Source organism: Vulpes vulpes, chromosome 12 (genome assembly GCF_048418805.1).
Source record: "Vulpes vulpes isolate BD-2025 chromosome 12, VulVul3, whole genome shotgun sequence".
NCBI classification, from domain to species: Eukaryota; Metazoa; Chordata; class Mammalia; order Carnivora; family Canidae; genus Vulpes; species Vulpes vulpes.
Genome location: NC_132791.1, coordinates 13,505,090 through 13,519,241, shown reverse-complemented (window position 1 = coordinate 13,519,241; position 14,152 = coordinate 13,505,090). Strand labels below are relative to the sequence as shown.

Genomic DNA, 14,152 nt, shown 5'->3' with positions numbered 1-14,152 from the left:
TAATACCAGGGTGCCTGGCTGGCTCAGTTGGTAGAGCATGCAACTCTTGATCTCAGGGTCATGAGCTTTAGCCCCACAACGGGCATAGATAGAGCTTACAAAAAGAAAAAATTACAATAATTGCTAGTATGTTAAAGCTAAAATGGATTGCTTACGGATTACAAAGTTTCTGTTGAAGATAAAATGTTTTGGAAATATTTGTGATGGTTGCACATTCTGAATGCAATTAATGCCACTGAATTATATGCTTAGGTGATTAAAAGTGGTTAAAATGACAAATTTTATTTTATATATTTTACCACAATTAAAAAAATTAACAATGCAATATTCTGGGATGCCTGGGTGGCTCAGTGGTTGAGCGTCTGCCTTCCACTCAGGGTGTGATCCCGGGGTCCGGGGCTCGAGTCCCGCATCGGGCTCCTTGCATTGAACCTGCTTCTCCTCCCTCTGCTTGTGTCTGTGCCTCTCTCTCTGCATCTCTCATGAATAAATAAAATCTTAAAACAAAACAAAACAACTGTAATATTCTAAAAACCAGTGAATTGTATACTTTAAGGTGATAAATTATATAGTATGTGAATTATATTCAAGCTGCTAAAAAAAAACCCCAATGGAACCCTCAGAAATGATTCAGTCCCAGACCTCGTTTTATAATTGAAGAAATAAAGGCCCTGAGAGGGTAAAGGGAATCTACAAAGGTGGTACACATTTTTCCTGTTAAAAATATTTCATTGTAATTTTACATTATGTATATTTTCCACAACAAAAAGATACTTTAATTTGTGTGACAGTCCCGCAGCAAAAATCCACTGCATCTTAATAAATCCTAATGAATAATATTATAAAATATGATTGACTTATTAAGATTTGCTTGATCCCCAGACTGCTAGAAGATGTCGTAAATAGGAAATACCTGAATAACTTTTCTTTAATAGTGAGCTGTAAGACCACTTGAATTCCAAGGTGAGACGCTAATTCTCAGATTCCTGAGAGGAGAGGAAAACTTGCCCACTCACATTCTGACTGACACCCTCCTTTTGAAGCCTTCAAAAAGAACCCTGAGGTCCTGGCCATCAAGCCTTTGTTGGCTGAGTGTCACTAGTCCCCAAATGGTGTTGACCAAAAAGAAGCTCAGTCACATCCCATGAACAACTTATACATTGATGGTTAGTCAGAAAATAAAGGGCTTCTGAGCCAAGTAAAGAGCTAAGAACACATCCTCAATAATTCCAGCTTAAAAAAAAAGAAATAGTCACATAGGAAAGTAAAATGGAAAGTATAGCAAAAGTTCCTGAGCCCAATAATTCTCAATAGTGGTGTGCCAGTATACTTAGGTATAGAGGTTGGTTACTTAAAATTAACATACTAGTGTTTGGAAATCATTTCTTTCCTTAAAAAAATAATAATTCCCATGCAATCAACACAAAGCTAAGGTCACCTCATGGCTCAGCCTTTGAAAAATGTTGCAACAATCTAATATAAACGGGATAGAATGAAAGTGTATATTTACCTTTGCTCCCTCCCCAAATCCATATAAATTGATATTAAAGAATAAAAAAGTTTTTAAAAAACCCCCTACAAGAATATAAATCTTTAAAAGAAGGAGGGGGCATCTGAGTGGCTCAGTCAGTTGAGCATCCAACTCTTGGTTTCAGCTCAGATCATGATCTCATGGGTCATAAGATGAAACCCCACATGGAGGCTGCATGAGCTCCACACTCAGTGGGGTGTCTGCTGGAAGATTCTCTCCCTCTGCCCCTCCCTCCACTCTCTCTCTAAAATAAATAAATATTTTCAAAAAACACACAAGAATAAAGACAATGGGAAAAAATAAGGATGAAAGAAACCACTGAATTTGGAGAAAATAAAAAGCAAATAGAGATACTAAGTTGGTGACTTAGCAAAGGAGAGGAAGTTGCAAAATTACTGAAGAGAGAGGTATTGATAACATGTGAACTGATTTTTCTAATACCTTTTGTCACAGAAAAATCCCAGGAATTGACAACATTATGTATAGCAATAGGGACTGGTTCTAAATCTGTATGCAACCTCTACTTCCTCTTAGGATGGAGAAAGCTATAAAAAAAAAAAAAAAAAAAAAAAAGACCTTCCTATCCTTTTTTAAAAGCCAGATAATCTTTTAAAAAATAACATTTTTTGAGTATATCAAAGAGCTCAGGTCAGAAGGCAACTAAGTAAGAGAAATTCCAAATAAACTCCCCCAAGGAGAAATAAGACCCATAAAGCATTTGCTTTTGCAGAGAATGAAAAAAGTAATAGTTGTCATATAAGCAGGTAAAAAAAACAAAAAAATCAACTAAAAAAAATCAACTCAATTAATGACTTGTTAAAGGACAATGAGGGGTAACATGTCAGCTTGGAATAGCTGGAGGTCCCAGACACAAAAGGAATTAGTACTCACTCACAATCTCTTCTTCATGGGCTTCTATCAGGTTGCATTGTTAATGGATTCTTTCAATCTGGAAACTTATTCTTCAGGTCTAGAAATTTTTCTTCTAGTATGTCTTTTATATTTTCCTTCCATCAATTTTCTTTGTTTGCTCATCCTAAGTATCAGATTTCAGGACTGATTTCCTAATTTTATCATTATTTTATCTCCATTTCTTTATCTTTTCCACCTTATTCTCAAAAGATTTTTTTCCAATGTCATCTTTAATATTTTCTATTGAATTTCAATTTCAGTCTGCAGGAAAGGCCTGCTGCTATGTTAACTGCAGCAGGCCTTATGTTACTGTCACTAGGAGGTTTTGAGGAGGCTCCTGGAAATGGCCTCTGGTATGTACTCCATGTTACTTAATGATAAGGTTGTTTTGTGTGCCTGGGGCACTGAATTCTGTTCTACCAGCCTGCCTAGATTGTTTGTACAATGTGATTTAGGGTGAACACCTGTTTTCCTTCTGAGAGTTTAGAACTTTAATAATTGTGGCTTCTTACACAAGAAAGAGTACTTAAATAACCAGCAATAAAAATCCTGGACTCTGAGTCTTTAAGAGGCCTTATACAGTCAAAAACATTGCAGGGGACATTTCACTCCTGAAGGCCAAAGCATGCCCTGTGTGAAAACACCTCACCACGCAGACGGAAAAATCTGGAAGCCTGTATACTCTGTCTCATGTGCCTTTCCTTCACCGATCCTGCTGTGTATTCCTTTGCTGTAATAAACAATAGCTGTGATTACAACTGCCTCTGATTCTGAATCCTTCTAGAGAATCACTGAATGTATGGGTATTTTGAGATCCTTCCAAACTTTCAGCTACCCTTTTCTTCTTTTTAATTTCTGTGTATTCTGCTTTGTTCTCTAATTGTACCACCTTTTTTTTTTTTTTTTTTTAAACACAGCACTCCATTCGTGTAAGGGATGTAATATCTTCTCTCTTGGATAATTTTTTTAATAGTTTTTTTTAATTTAAATTTATTTTTTATTGGTGTTCAATTTGCCAACATATAGAATAACACCCAGTGCTCTTCCCGTCAAGTGTCCACCTCAGTGCCTGTCACCCATTCACCCCCACCCCCCCACTCACCTCCCCTTCCACCACCCCTAGTTCGTTTCCCAGAGTTAGGAGTCTTTCATGTTCTGTCTCCCTTTCTGATATTTCCCACTCATTTTTTCTCCTTTCCCCTTTATTCCCTTTCACTATTTTTTATATTCCCCAAATGAATGAGACCATACAATGTTTGTCCTTCTCCGATTGACTTATTTCACTCAACATAATATCCTCCAGTTCCATCCATGTCGAAGCAAATGTTGGGTATTTGTCATTTCTAATGGCTGCGTAATATTCCATTGTATACATAGACCACATCTTCTTTATCCATTCATCTTTCGATGGACACCAAGGCTCCTTCCACAGTTTGGCTATTGTGGACATTGCTGCTATAAACATCGGGGTGCGGGTATCCCAGCATTTCATTGCATCTGTATCTTTGGTCTTGGAGAATTTTAATTCTAAATTTTGTAGGTATTGCCCCCATCTACTGTCTTTTTTCCCCTTCTATTTGGTATGGTCTCTCTTTTTATTTTTGGACGCTTTCCTTAAATATGTTGTGATGCTTTATTCATCGCTATTGATGGGAAGCTAAAAAGCTGATGGAAATTGTTTGCATGGCTAAGGCTTGTTCAGTGCTGGGGTTGACTGTTCAGCAAGCTGGCTTCCTTCATAGGGGTTATCAGGATACAGAAGTCTTTTACCTGGAAACAGTTTTTCCAGAAAAGAGTATTTTAATTTTTCCATATGAAGTATAGGCAGGGCTGCTGCATTTTTCTAAGTATTGTGGATAATGGTTTTCAAACCTTAGTATACACCTAGAAATAGGTATATGAAAAAAAAAAAAAAAAAAAGAAATAGGTATATGGGCCTCTTACTCTGGGGCCAACAAGTACCTGGGCTTAGCCCATAGGTATCTGCCCCTCAACTCCCAGCTCCTGATAGGTAGATCTCTCCTGCTTCTTCCTCCTTCATTTCACCCCAGTCTGGAACACACCACTATACCCTTTCTGTAGCCTCAGGGATCATCTACTTTCTACTCCCTTTACAGCTATATGTCCCCTCTCTCATCACTGTCAGACAGGTTATGGAACAGGAAGCAGTCTCCTCTGCTTCCCCAAAAGAAGCCCTGTTTTTCTTAAGTACACTGCTAATCAAATCAGAGAAACAAAAGAATGGCAAATATAATAAATGTGAGACCAGGACAGAGGTTGCTGAACTCTTACAAGTTCTGGAAATTGTTACCCTTGATTATTGGTTCCAAATTCCTTAGGCCCCATCCTCACCTGCTGCTTCCCTAGCCCATACATACTGTATGTAAACAAAAAATAAAAGTTAAAAAATAATAATAACCTCTTTTATTATTATACAAGAAATATAAGGTTATAGTAGAAAAAAAAATTCCCTATTCCCCACCACATACACTCAAATAGAAATTTAAGTTACCCATAATCCCTCTACCTACTATTGTTAACATTTTGGTATATTTCTTTTCAGGCTTTCTTGTATTCAAGACTGTTGACTTACCCACATACATAATACATATTTTATAAAACTGAGATTTGTACTGTGCACATTTTTTTTGTTATTGTCCTTTTCACTTGATAAATAATGGCCATCTGGGGCTCCTGTGTGGTTCAGTCAGTTGAGCATCTGCCTTCAGCTCAGGTCATGATCCCTAGGTCCTGGGATCAAGCCCTGCTTCAGGCTCCTTGCTAAGCAGGGAGTCTGCTTCTCCCTCTCCCTCTGCCCCTCCTCCCTACTCATGCTCACTCTTTCTCTCTCTCTCAAATAAATAAAATCTTTAAAAAAATAAATACATAAATAATGGCCATATGCCCCCAGGTAAATATAATCCACAAGTTCATTTTAATTATATGGATCTACCATAACTTATTTAACTAATACCATATTGATGGACATTGAGGTTGTTTTCAATTGTATGCTATTATAAATATTGCAGGGGTTAGCATACTTCCATAAATGTCTGCATATCTGTCTGATGTTAATCTCAGCCACAGAAATCTCAAAGTCTAAGACTAATTCATACCTCACCAATAGTGGCCCCTTTTGCTCCATAATTATTAACACTGCATATAGCATCCTTTCAAGTTTCTCATTAACTGTTAGACAAAAATTATATTTTATTTGTATTTCTTTTTTTTAATATTTTATTTATTTATTTATGAGAGACACAGAGAGAGAGGCAGAGAAGCAGAGACACAGGCAGAGGGAGAAGCAGGGAGCCACATGTAGGACTAGATCCCCAGACCCTGGGCGGAAGGCAGACACTAAACTGCTGAGCTACCCAGGGATCCCCTGTATCTGCATTTCTTTGTCCATTTTTCTTTTAGGATGGTCAGCTTTTTTTTATTCCCTTGTAACAGTTCTTTGTGTACTAAATATATTAACTTTTACCCTGAAACATATATTGTGAATTTCCCCCAATTTACCATTTTCCCTTTTACATGCTTAGGGTGCTTCCAGACAGAAGATAGAGACTTTTCTTAATCAAATCTGCCCATCTTCACCATTCTAGTTTCTGCCTGTGGTGTATATTCTTCACTCCCTCCCACTCCAGCCAAAATATTTACCAATATTTTTTCTAGTACATTTATCCTTTTATTTTTTTACATTGAAATGCTTAATCTATCTGAATTTATTCTAGTATATGGTGTGTGTATTAGTCAGGGTTCTCCAGAGAAATGGAACCAACAAGATACATATGTGTGTGTGTGTGTGGTGTGTGTGTGTGTGTGTGTGTGTGTGTGTGTGTGTGTGGAAAGAGAGAGAGAGAGAGATTTATTTTAAGGAACTGGCTCATGTGATCATGTGTTGGGCTGGCAAGTCCAGAATCCACAGAGCAGGCCAGTACCTGCAGACCCAGGGCAGAGCTGATGCTGCAGCTTGAGTCCCAGGCTGCCTGCTGGCTGAATTCCCTCTTCCCCAGGGAACCTTGGTCTTATTTCCTCTTAAGAGAGGTCCACCCACATCATGGAGAGTAATCTGTTTTATTCTGAGTCTAGTGGTTTAAATGTTAATCTCATCTACAAACTACCTTCCCAGAGACACCAAACTGGTAGTTGACCAGTTGCCCAGCCACATTGACAAATAAAACTGACCACCACAGTGTGAGTCAGGACTCTAACTTTATCTTTCCCCTACCTTTTCTGAAAGGGGGCTCCATCAAGCCCTGATTCCTTCAGGTTCTCTTCTGTTATTCTGAGGGGCTAAAACCATATGTTCAACAACTTTCCTTCTCTCTGAGAGCAGCCTTCCTTTCTCTAGAGCCTGCAGATGTTTCTTTCAGGCCTCTAGATCAAATGACAAATAAAGAAGAACAGCGGGTGTGATAGAGTCCTCTAGTCTCTGAAAGTGGGGAGCTTGAGCTGCAGTAGATAAAAGGCATGCCTCATCCTGATATCTGTGGGGATCTTTGCCCATGACACTTCCTCTGCAGGAAGAGCCACAAAAACATTTACTTCATGCTCTAGCAAGCCCTCTAATGCTTGTTTCTCAACTACAAAGCTGAGTCTAAGAGCTCTAAAGCTTCCTAGCCAGGACATTTTGAGGACATGGAGACCACAGTGAAAAGTTCTAAACATGGAACATCATCATTATTATTATTAAGCACTAGCCATTAAGTACATGAGAACTTCAGATGAAAGTTTCACAAACAGGCAAGAGTGTCATATATCAAGGATTATAAGTTTCTAAGTGCTTCACACTTATTTTGTGATCAAAACAGAATAGTCATTATATATACACTATAAATCCAGATTCCCTTTTAAAGGTAATTAATCAAGTCTGAGTTTCCCTCAGGACTCTGTGATCACATTGAAGATTCACATCCTGGTCTGTCTGCCCCAGAACTGCAAGGTTTTACACCCCTTGGCTTGGCAGGAATCTGTATGTGAGGCCTGTCTTAACTCTGAGCGTGAAGGATCACCAGCAGAGCATCATCTCTTGCCCTGTGGAGGGTGTTAAATGCCAACTCCCATTACATGAGGACCAGAATGGACTCAGGGACATTGGTAGCATGCCAGGCTGCCAGTCTTCCAGTCAGGCAACTCAGCCAACCTGCAACAAACACTGCCTGGTCTAGCTATTTAGAACTGAATAATTGGCACAGACATAAATGCCTGCTGACTTGCATTTGGTGCCCCTATCTGAATTTTAATTCTTTCATTATACCACAGAGCATCCTTTTTAAAGGCCCAGATCTTCTCATAATAACTAGACTCTTCCTAAGATACCAGAAAAGCTGAATTATTCTTTGGGCCTTTCTGCTCTGGTTGCATTTAATATAAGTTGGTACTTACTGTCTGGGTCAATCAAAGAAGTGATTAGATGAGTAAGGCTCAACTCCCTTTTCTTTTTTTTTTTTTTTTTTTTTAAGATTTTATTTATTTATTCATGAGAGACACACAGAGAGAGGCAGAGACACAGGCAGAAGCAAAGGGAGAAGCAGGCTCCATGCAGGGAGTCTGATGTGGGACTTGATCCTGGGTCTCCGGGATCATGCCCTGGGCTGAAGGCAGGTGCTTAACCGCTGAGCCACCCAGGCTGCCCTCAACTCCATTTTTCAAAAGTGCAGGGAACGTTCTAAAATGCCTCCTTCTGGTAGCATAGATGTGCCTTCTTGGGTGCCACAGAAAGGGAATCTTGAAAATTCTGACTTTTAGTGTGGGCTTCTCAGTGAATCAAGGCACTAGCAGCCCATAGACCCTGTAAGGTTGTGGCAGTGTGGTTTGTATCTGCCATGATAAAAGAGTTTTCTTGCTGCTTCAATACATTCATAAGTCCTCATTGAGACAGCAGGTGACTAGAGGGGGGAAGGAATTCTGTTCAGCGTATTTTTTTAAATCCTTTGGAAAGCTGGATCTAAGGAGCCAAGCTAAACATAAACATTTTATGTCATTGTGATTCTTAGCAGGCTGACACTGAGTAACTGAGCGTCAAAATAATGTGCTTTATATAAGCCATTTTATTCATTCATTCATTTTTTATTCATTAATTGAGCAGAGTACCTCTGCTGTGTCCCAAGCTCTGGGTAGGATCCAGCCCCTATCCTCAAGGAGTTGAAAGTGATTGTATGGGGGAGTGGTTAGTGAGGGTAAAAAGGAGAGGTCAGAGGAGACAGACAAGTAAATATGATGTTAATATAGTGTGATAATTCCTTAAACAGTGATGGTTGGAAACACCAAAATTCAGATGGGGAAAAATTTATTAGGAAAGGTGCCCAAAAAGGGTGAGAAGGAAAGGAAAGGCTTTATAGAGGACAGGAAGTTTTAGCTAAGCCTTGGATATGAGTAAGAGCTCATGAGGCAGATGAAGAAGTAGGCAGAAGAGAAGGAAGGGAATTCAAGTCAGATACAGGAAAATGTACCAAATGAAGGAGGCATAAAACAATATGGTATATGCAATATGGTATATGCAGCCTATTATATAGCTTGGTATGGCTAAACACTGGGAGCATGGGAAGATAGCAGCAAAACTGGGCTAGAGAAGTAATCAGGAGCCATAGCTACAAGGATTTACACTACCATGGAACATATATCCCTGAAGTAATGTGTTCAATTAGTTGTACCCTGGAACTTGGGATCACCTGACACAAAACATGGCTACCCACATGCATCCCTTTGTTAAGGCCTATAGGTCAAGCAGATCCCCCAAAGAGCCAAGGGTATGGCACATTCATTGTTTGACCTGGTTAATATGCTAATAAAGTGTGGACTGTCACAGGCCCAGGGCCAATGCCCTGCAGCAGCCACTGGGGATCTGCTTCCTTATCACTCTCCATCCATTAATTGGTATCCATTAGATACAGTTATGCAGCCCCCAAATGATATCTGTATCCAGCCCATCTTTCCCCATCTTGCCTTCAACAATGTCACAAGAGACAGGTCTTGCTGTCATCTGGATATTCTCTGCTCACTCCACATCCCTGCTCAGCCATTCTAATGGCCTTAATCAAAAAAGGAAATTAGATTACTCTGGCATGACCTGTTTTACTGAAACACTACTGGCTTAGAGAGATTGCTGCTTAATTTGTAAGCACTCATAAGCTATTAGTAGAATAATCTTTTATGGAATTTTGCCTAGAACTGGTGCCAAACTCACAAATTCATGGTGGAAGTGAGGAGGGAAAAATTAATTGAATTTCCTAAAAATCAGGACATTTGCCCATCCTTAGTTCTCCAGTATGATTCCTATTTTCTATGAGTCCCTCAGATTCTCAACAGTGGTTCTATGGTCTTATTAGGAAATCTACCAATAGCCTGCATAGTAATTTGTTTGATCCAGGAGACATGGACTCTCTTAAGACAGCTCTTACCCCATATCTCCCTTCTCAGGGGCTTTATCAGGTTGCCCAGTCTTTAGTTAGAATAGCCTTGTTCTTAGCAGAGAAGAAACAGAAAAACTAGAGTCACCCATCTATCTTTCTGGTTCTTTCTTTCGTTCTGTTTCTTAAACAGCTGTTATGTGTTCTTAGTGACTATAATTTTTTTTAAACTTTGGCTGGCTCAGAGCATTAACTCTCATATTCCATACATTTTGTTTCAATGTTTAACATTTTCCAACATTTAAAGTGCACAAGGCAAGTGCTTCCAAAGAGACAATTGATGGTCCCTGAAACCAAACATTTGAACTTAGTCTGAGTCACACGAGGGATTTAGTGCTTCGAAAATTCTCTCAGAGGTGATACATCATGAGGAAATCTACAGGGGCAGGAACCTTGCAAATCAGTCTTGACAGGAGAGAGTCTTTGAGCTCACCCCCTTTTGTACAATTCCACTTCGATATGTCTCTTTCGTATTGAGCATAAAGATAAATTTAGAATTAAAAGGATAGATTAGCTCTATGGACTTCAATCTCTTAATTTGTAAAATGAAGAATTCCAGTACGGTGACTTCTAAGATCCCTTCCAATTGGAAAGCTGCACAGCCCCAGAAAACTGAAGGGAAGAAGAGAACTAAAATTCATGGAAGGACTATTATAGACTAGACATTGTGCTAGACTCAACATCTGTGACCTCATTTAATGCAGAGAATAATCTTATGAGCTGGCTCTATTTGGCAGGTAAGGAAGTTGAAGTTTATAGATATTATGTAGCTTGTCTAAAACCACAGAACTATTAATCCCAGAAGGGGGTAAGACTTCATATATTAATCCATTCACATCATTCTCAACTGGGTTGATTTTGCCCCACAGGGGATATTTTGCAATGTTGGGAGACAGTTTTGATGGTCACACTTAGGGGGTTGTTACTGGCATCTAATGGGTAGAGGACAGAGATCCTGCTAAACATCCTACAATACATACACAGCCCCCCAAACAAAAAATTATCTGGCCCAAACTGTCAATGTGCTGAGATTGGAAAACTTTATATAGCAGACACAAGTGATAAGCAAATAACCTAATTCAATTTTGAATTCAGAAAATATTAGTCATTGCTACATACTAAGTTTTCTATCTAAAGACCCTCCAATAATAAATAAATAAATAAATAAATAAATAAATAAATAAATAAATAAATATAAAGACCCTCCAGCCACATATCCCCAAACAAACACATATCTCCAAAAGAGATGTGGCTATTGTCCAAGCTTGAGAATTTTGTACCATATTCCATATTAGGTCCACAATTATATAACAGAAAACACAATTTTTGAGGCTTTCCTCCCAAATTTTTGCATAAAATCCTGGAAGATACACCATGTTTATCCAATGGCTTCACATATCCACTGACCTACCACTCAAATGCCATGAGTGTGGGAGTCCCACCATGGCTTTGGGTGGTAAGCGAGTTGAAATGGTCATTGACAAAACTGTCCACCTCCTAAATATTTCTGACAGCAAAAATTGTATTTCAGAATGTAAAAGTGTTATAAAAGAGAGAATATGAATGGGATATGAGGAAAGGCCTCAAAATCATCTACTTTGGCCATTTCATTTTAGAGATATGGAAGCCAAAATCCAGAGAGTTCAAATCACTTGCCAAAAACACACAGCAAGTAATGGGCAGACTCAAAGATCACACAGCACTTAACACTAATGAAAAAATTACTTTTTGAGCAAAGAAACAAATCAGCCCAGACCAGAAGCCTGGTGTCCATTATGGCAGATCTTGTCCATTCCTATTCAACAGCTACTTTCTCACATCTCTTCCTTGACACAGAGCTCAGATTTTTGCTCAGGTATTTAGCAGAAAGCAAAGTACTCAGAAAAGGTAGGATTCACTCTCCCCCAGGTGACAAATCATTTAAGCCAGTCATGGTAATCCCATTCCTATTTTTTTGGTGATTGGTTTAGGGGAGAACCCATTACTTAGCTCCGGCCAGTGAGACTTTTTTTTTTTTTTTTTAAGATTTTTATTTGTTTACTCACATGAGACAGATAGAGAGAGGCAGAGACATAGGCAGAGGGAGGAGAAGCAGGCTCCATGCAAGGAGCCTGATGGGGGACTGGATCTCAGGACTCGAGGATCACGCCCTGAGCCCAAAGCCGACTCTCAACCAATGAGCCACTCAGGCATCCCAGCTAATGAGACTTTTAAAAGTGAATACTTTTTATGGAAAGGAGACTCCATTTTGCTGTGACATCCAACTTCTCACTTTGAAAGTAGTCTGGAAAGGACAAGATGCCTGCAACTATCTAGCCATTTTGTCAGCCTGAGGCCAAAAATCCAATACTCTGTAGATGCAGAATAAAAAGATACAAAATCCTGGGTCTATGATAACATGGAGATACTCAAGCAGACTTGAAATTGCTTACTTCCTATCTTCTTGATAAATGACATAACAAATACCTGTAAGATGTAAGGCACTACTACTTGAGGTTTTTTTGGTTTTTTTGTTTTGTTTTTTGTTTTTTGTTTTTTACTTGAGGTTTCTAATATTTTCAGCCAAACACATCCTAACTAGTGCAGCCTGGTACCTGGTTCCTGGTACCTGCCACCTGGTAATGCAGTGATTTCAAGGATGTCTTCTTGCTCCATTTAATCTTCAAAATTTCAGTTCCAACATTACTCCTACTTCCCCTAATGCAAGTTAATCATTTTCCACTCATTTACTCATTGAGGGCACAATAGAGAAACTCAGGCATGAGATACAATTTGGACTGGACAGACTATAAGGCTTTACAAACAAAGGATTCTCTAACAGCAAGATAGTTTAGGGTAGTTAGTAAGAGTGTCAGTTTGGAGTCAGACTATCAGGGTTCAAAGAGCTGCTCTAATCCTTATTAGCTGTGTTGCCTTGAGATACTTCAGCTTCCATTTCCTCATTGGTAAATTGATCATTTGTAAATGATGTATCTGTATAAAGCACTTAGAAGAATCCCTGGCACAAAATAAAGGCTTACTATATATTTGTAATAATAATTGTGCTACCATTGTATAACCTTTCCTTTGAGGTAACTAGTTACTTATTTTAAATAGAAGATTTCTGGTGCATGCAGCCATTCATGGATAAGGGCTATATCATTCAGGGATTTTAGTTGCAAACAAAACTGTTTGACCTAGTTTAGGCCAAAAAGAGAATTATTAAAGGCTGTTAGGAAACTCACAGAATTCCTAGGAGGGCCATCATCCAAGTGGATTTTGTGGCACCCCTTCTGTGTCAATAGGCTCCAAAAAAATTCTTATCTGATTAGTAGAGTTAGATTCCTATGTCTAGCTCCTGGCCGTAAGGGAGACTGGCAAGTTTCTGGCCTTTCCCTTCGGTTGGCATGGTGGAGAATTCTCCAAACCAGGTTAAGTATTTAATTTAAGGATGGCTAGACTGTTAAAGAATAAAATTAGTTTAAACATCATCCTGACGATATCAAGAAGTAAGGGAAAGAGAGATGTAATTTGGGAGGTCCACCATTTACTCAGTTACCCCAGCAAGAAACCTTATTCCCACCTGGTATCCTCTTAATTCTCATGTTAAGTCCTTCCACTTTCACTCTTGAACTCTCTCTCTAAGGTCTGATCCCTCTCCCCAGCCCCTCTGCCATGATCTTGGTCCTGGACTGCTGAAATAGTCACCTGACTGGTCTCCTCTAGTCTTATTCCTGACACTGCTCCAAGAATTATGCTTGTGAAACACAAGTCTGATGTTACACTACTAATTTCTCGCAGGATACTATGCAGAAAGTCATTACCACACTGTGCTCATTTTTCTAGCTTCATCTCCTGTTGTATATATCCTGGTTAGAGGGCATATAACCCACCCACAGGGAACTTACCAGAATCCATTATGGCTTTGTTCAGATAGCTTTCTTTCTGTTTCCTTTGCTTGGAATTCATCTCTACCTATGAATTTCTCCTTTTCACTAATAACTGGATTGTCATTTCCTCTGTTCTCAGAATCTGGGACCCCTTTCTCCATGTATTCACATTTTGCATATGAGTCCCCTGTAACATATCTTGAGGAGTGCTTCTAGCTTGATTCTTTGGATGTTCCTTCTCTAGATCATAAGCATCTTAGGGGCATGGGTCTTATTTCAGCACTCACTGAACTCTCACTGTCTGGATGAAGGAATGATGGTTGTAGTGTATATTCAAACAGGTAGCAACTTGGATTCAATCTGACCTCCCTTCATAGAGTATTCTAGGTTTTTGAGGGGGGAAGGGAAGGATGAGTTTAACTGTAATA

The 14,152-nt window shown here is 39.1% G+C and overlaps 1 long non-coding RNA gene across 3 annotated transcripts in view; it reads left to right on the top strand.

Moving 5' to 3' along the window:
- The window catches only part of LOC140594554 (uncharacterized), an 88,171-nt gene that overhangs the window by 33,292 nt on the left and 40,727 nt on the right, over positions 1-14,152 (top strand). The window lies entirely within an intron of this gene.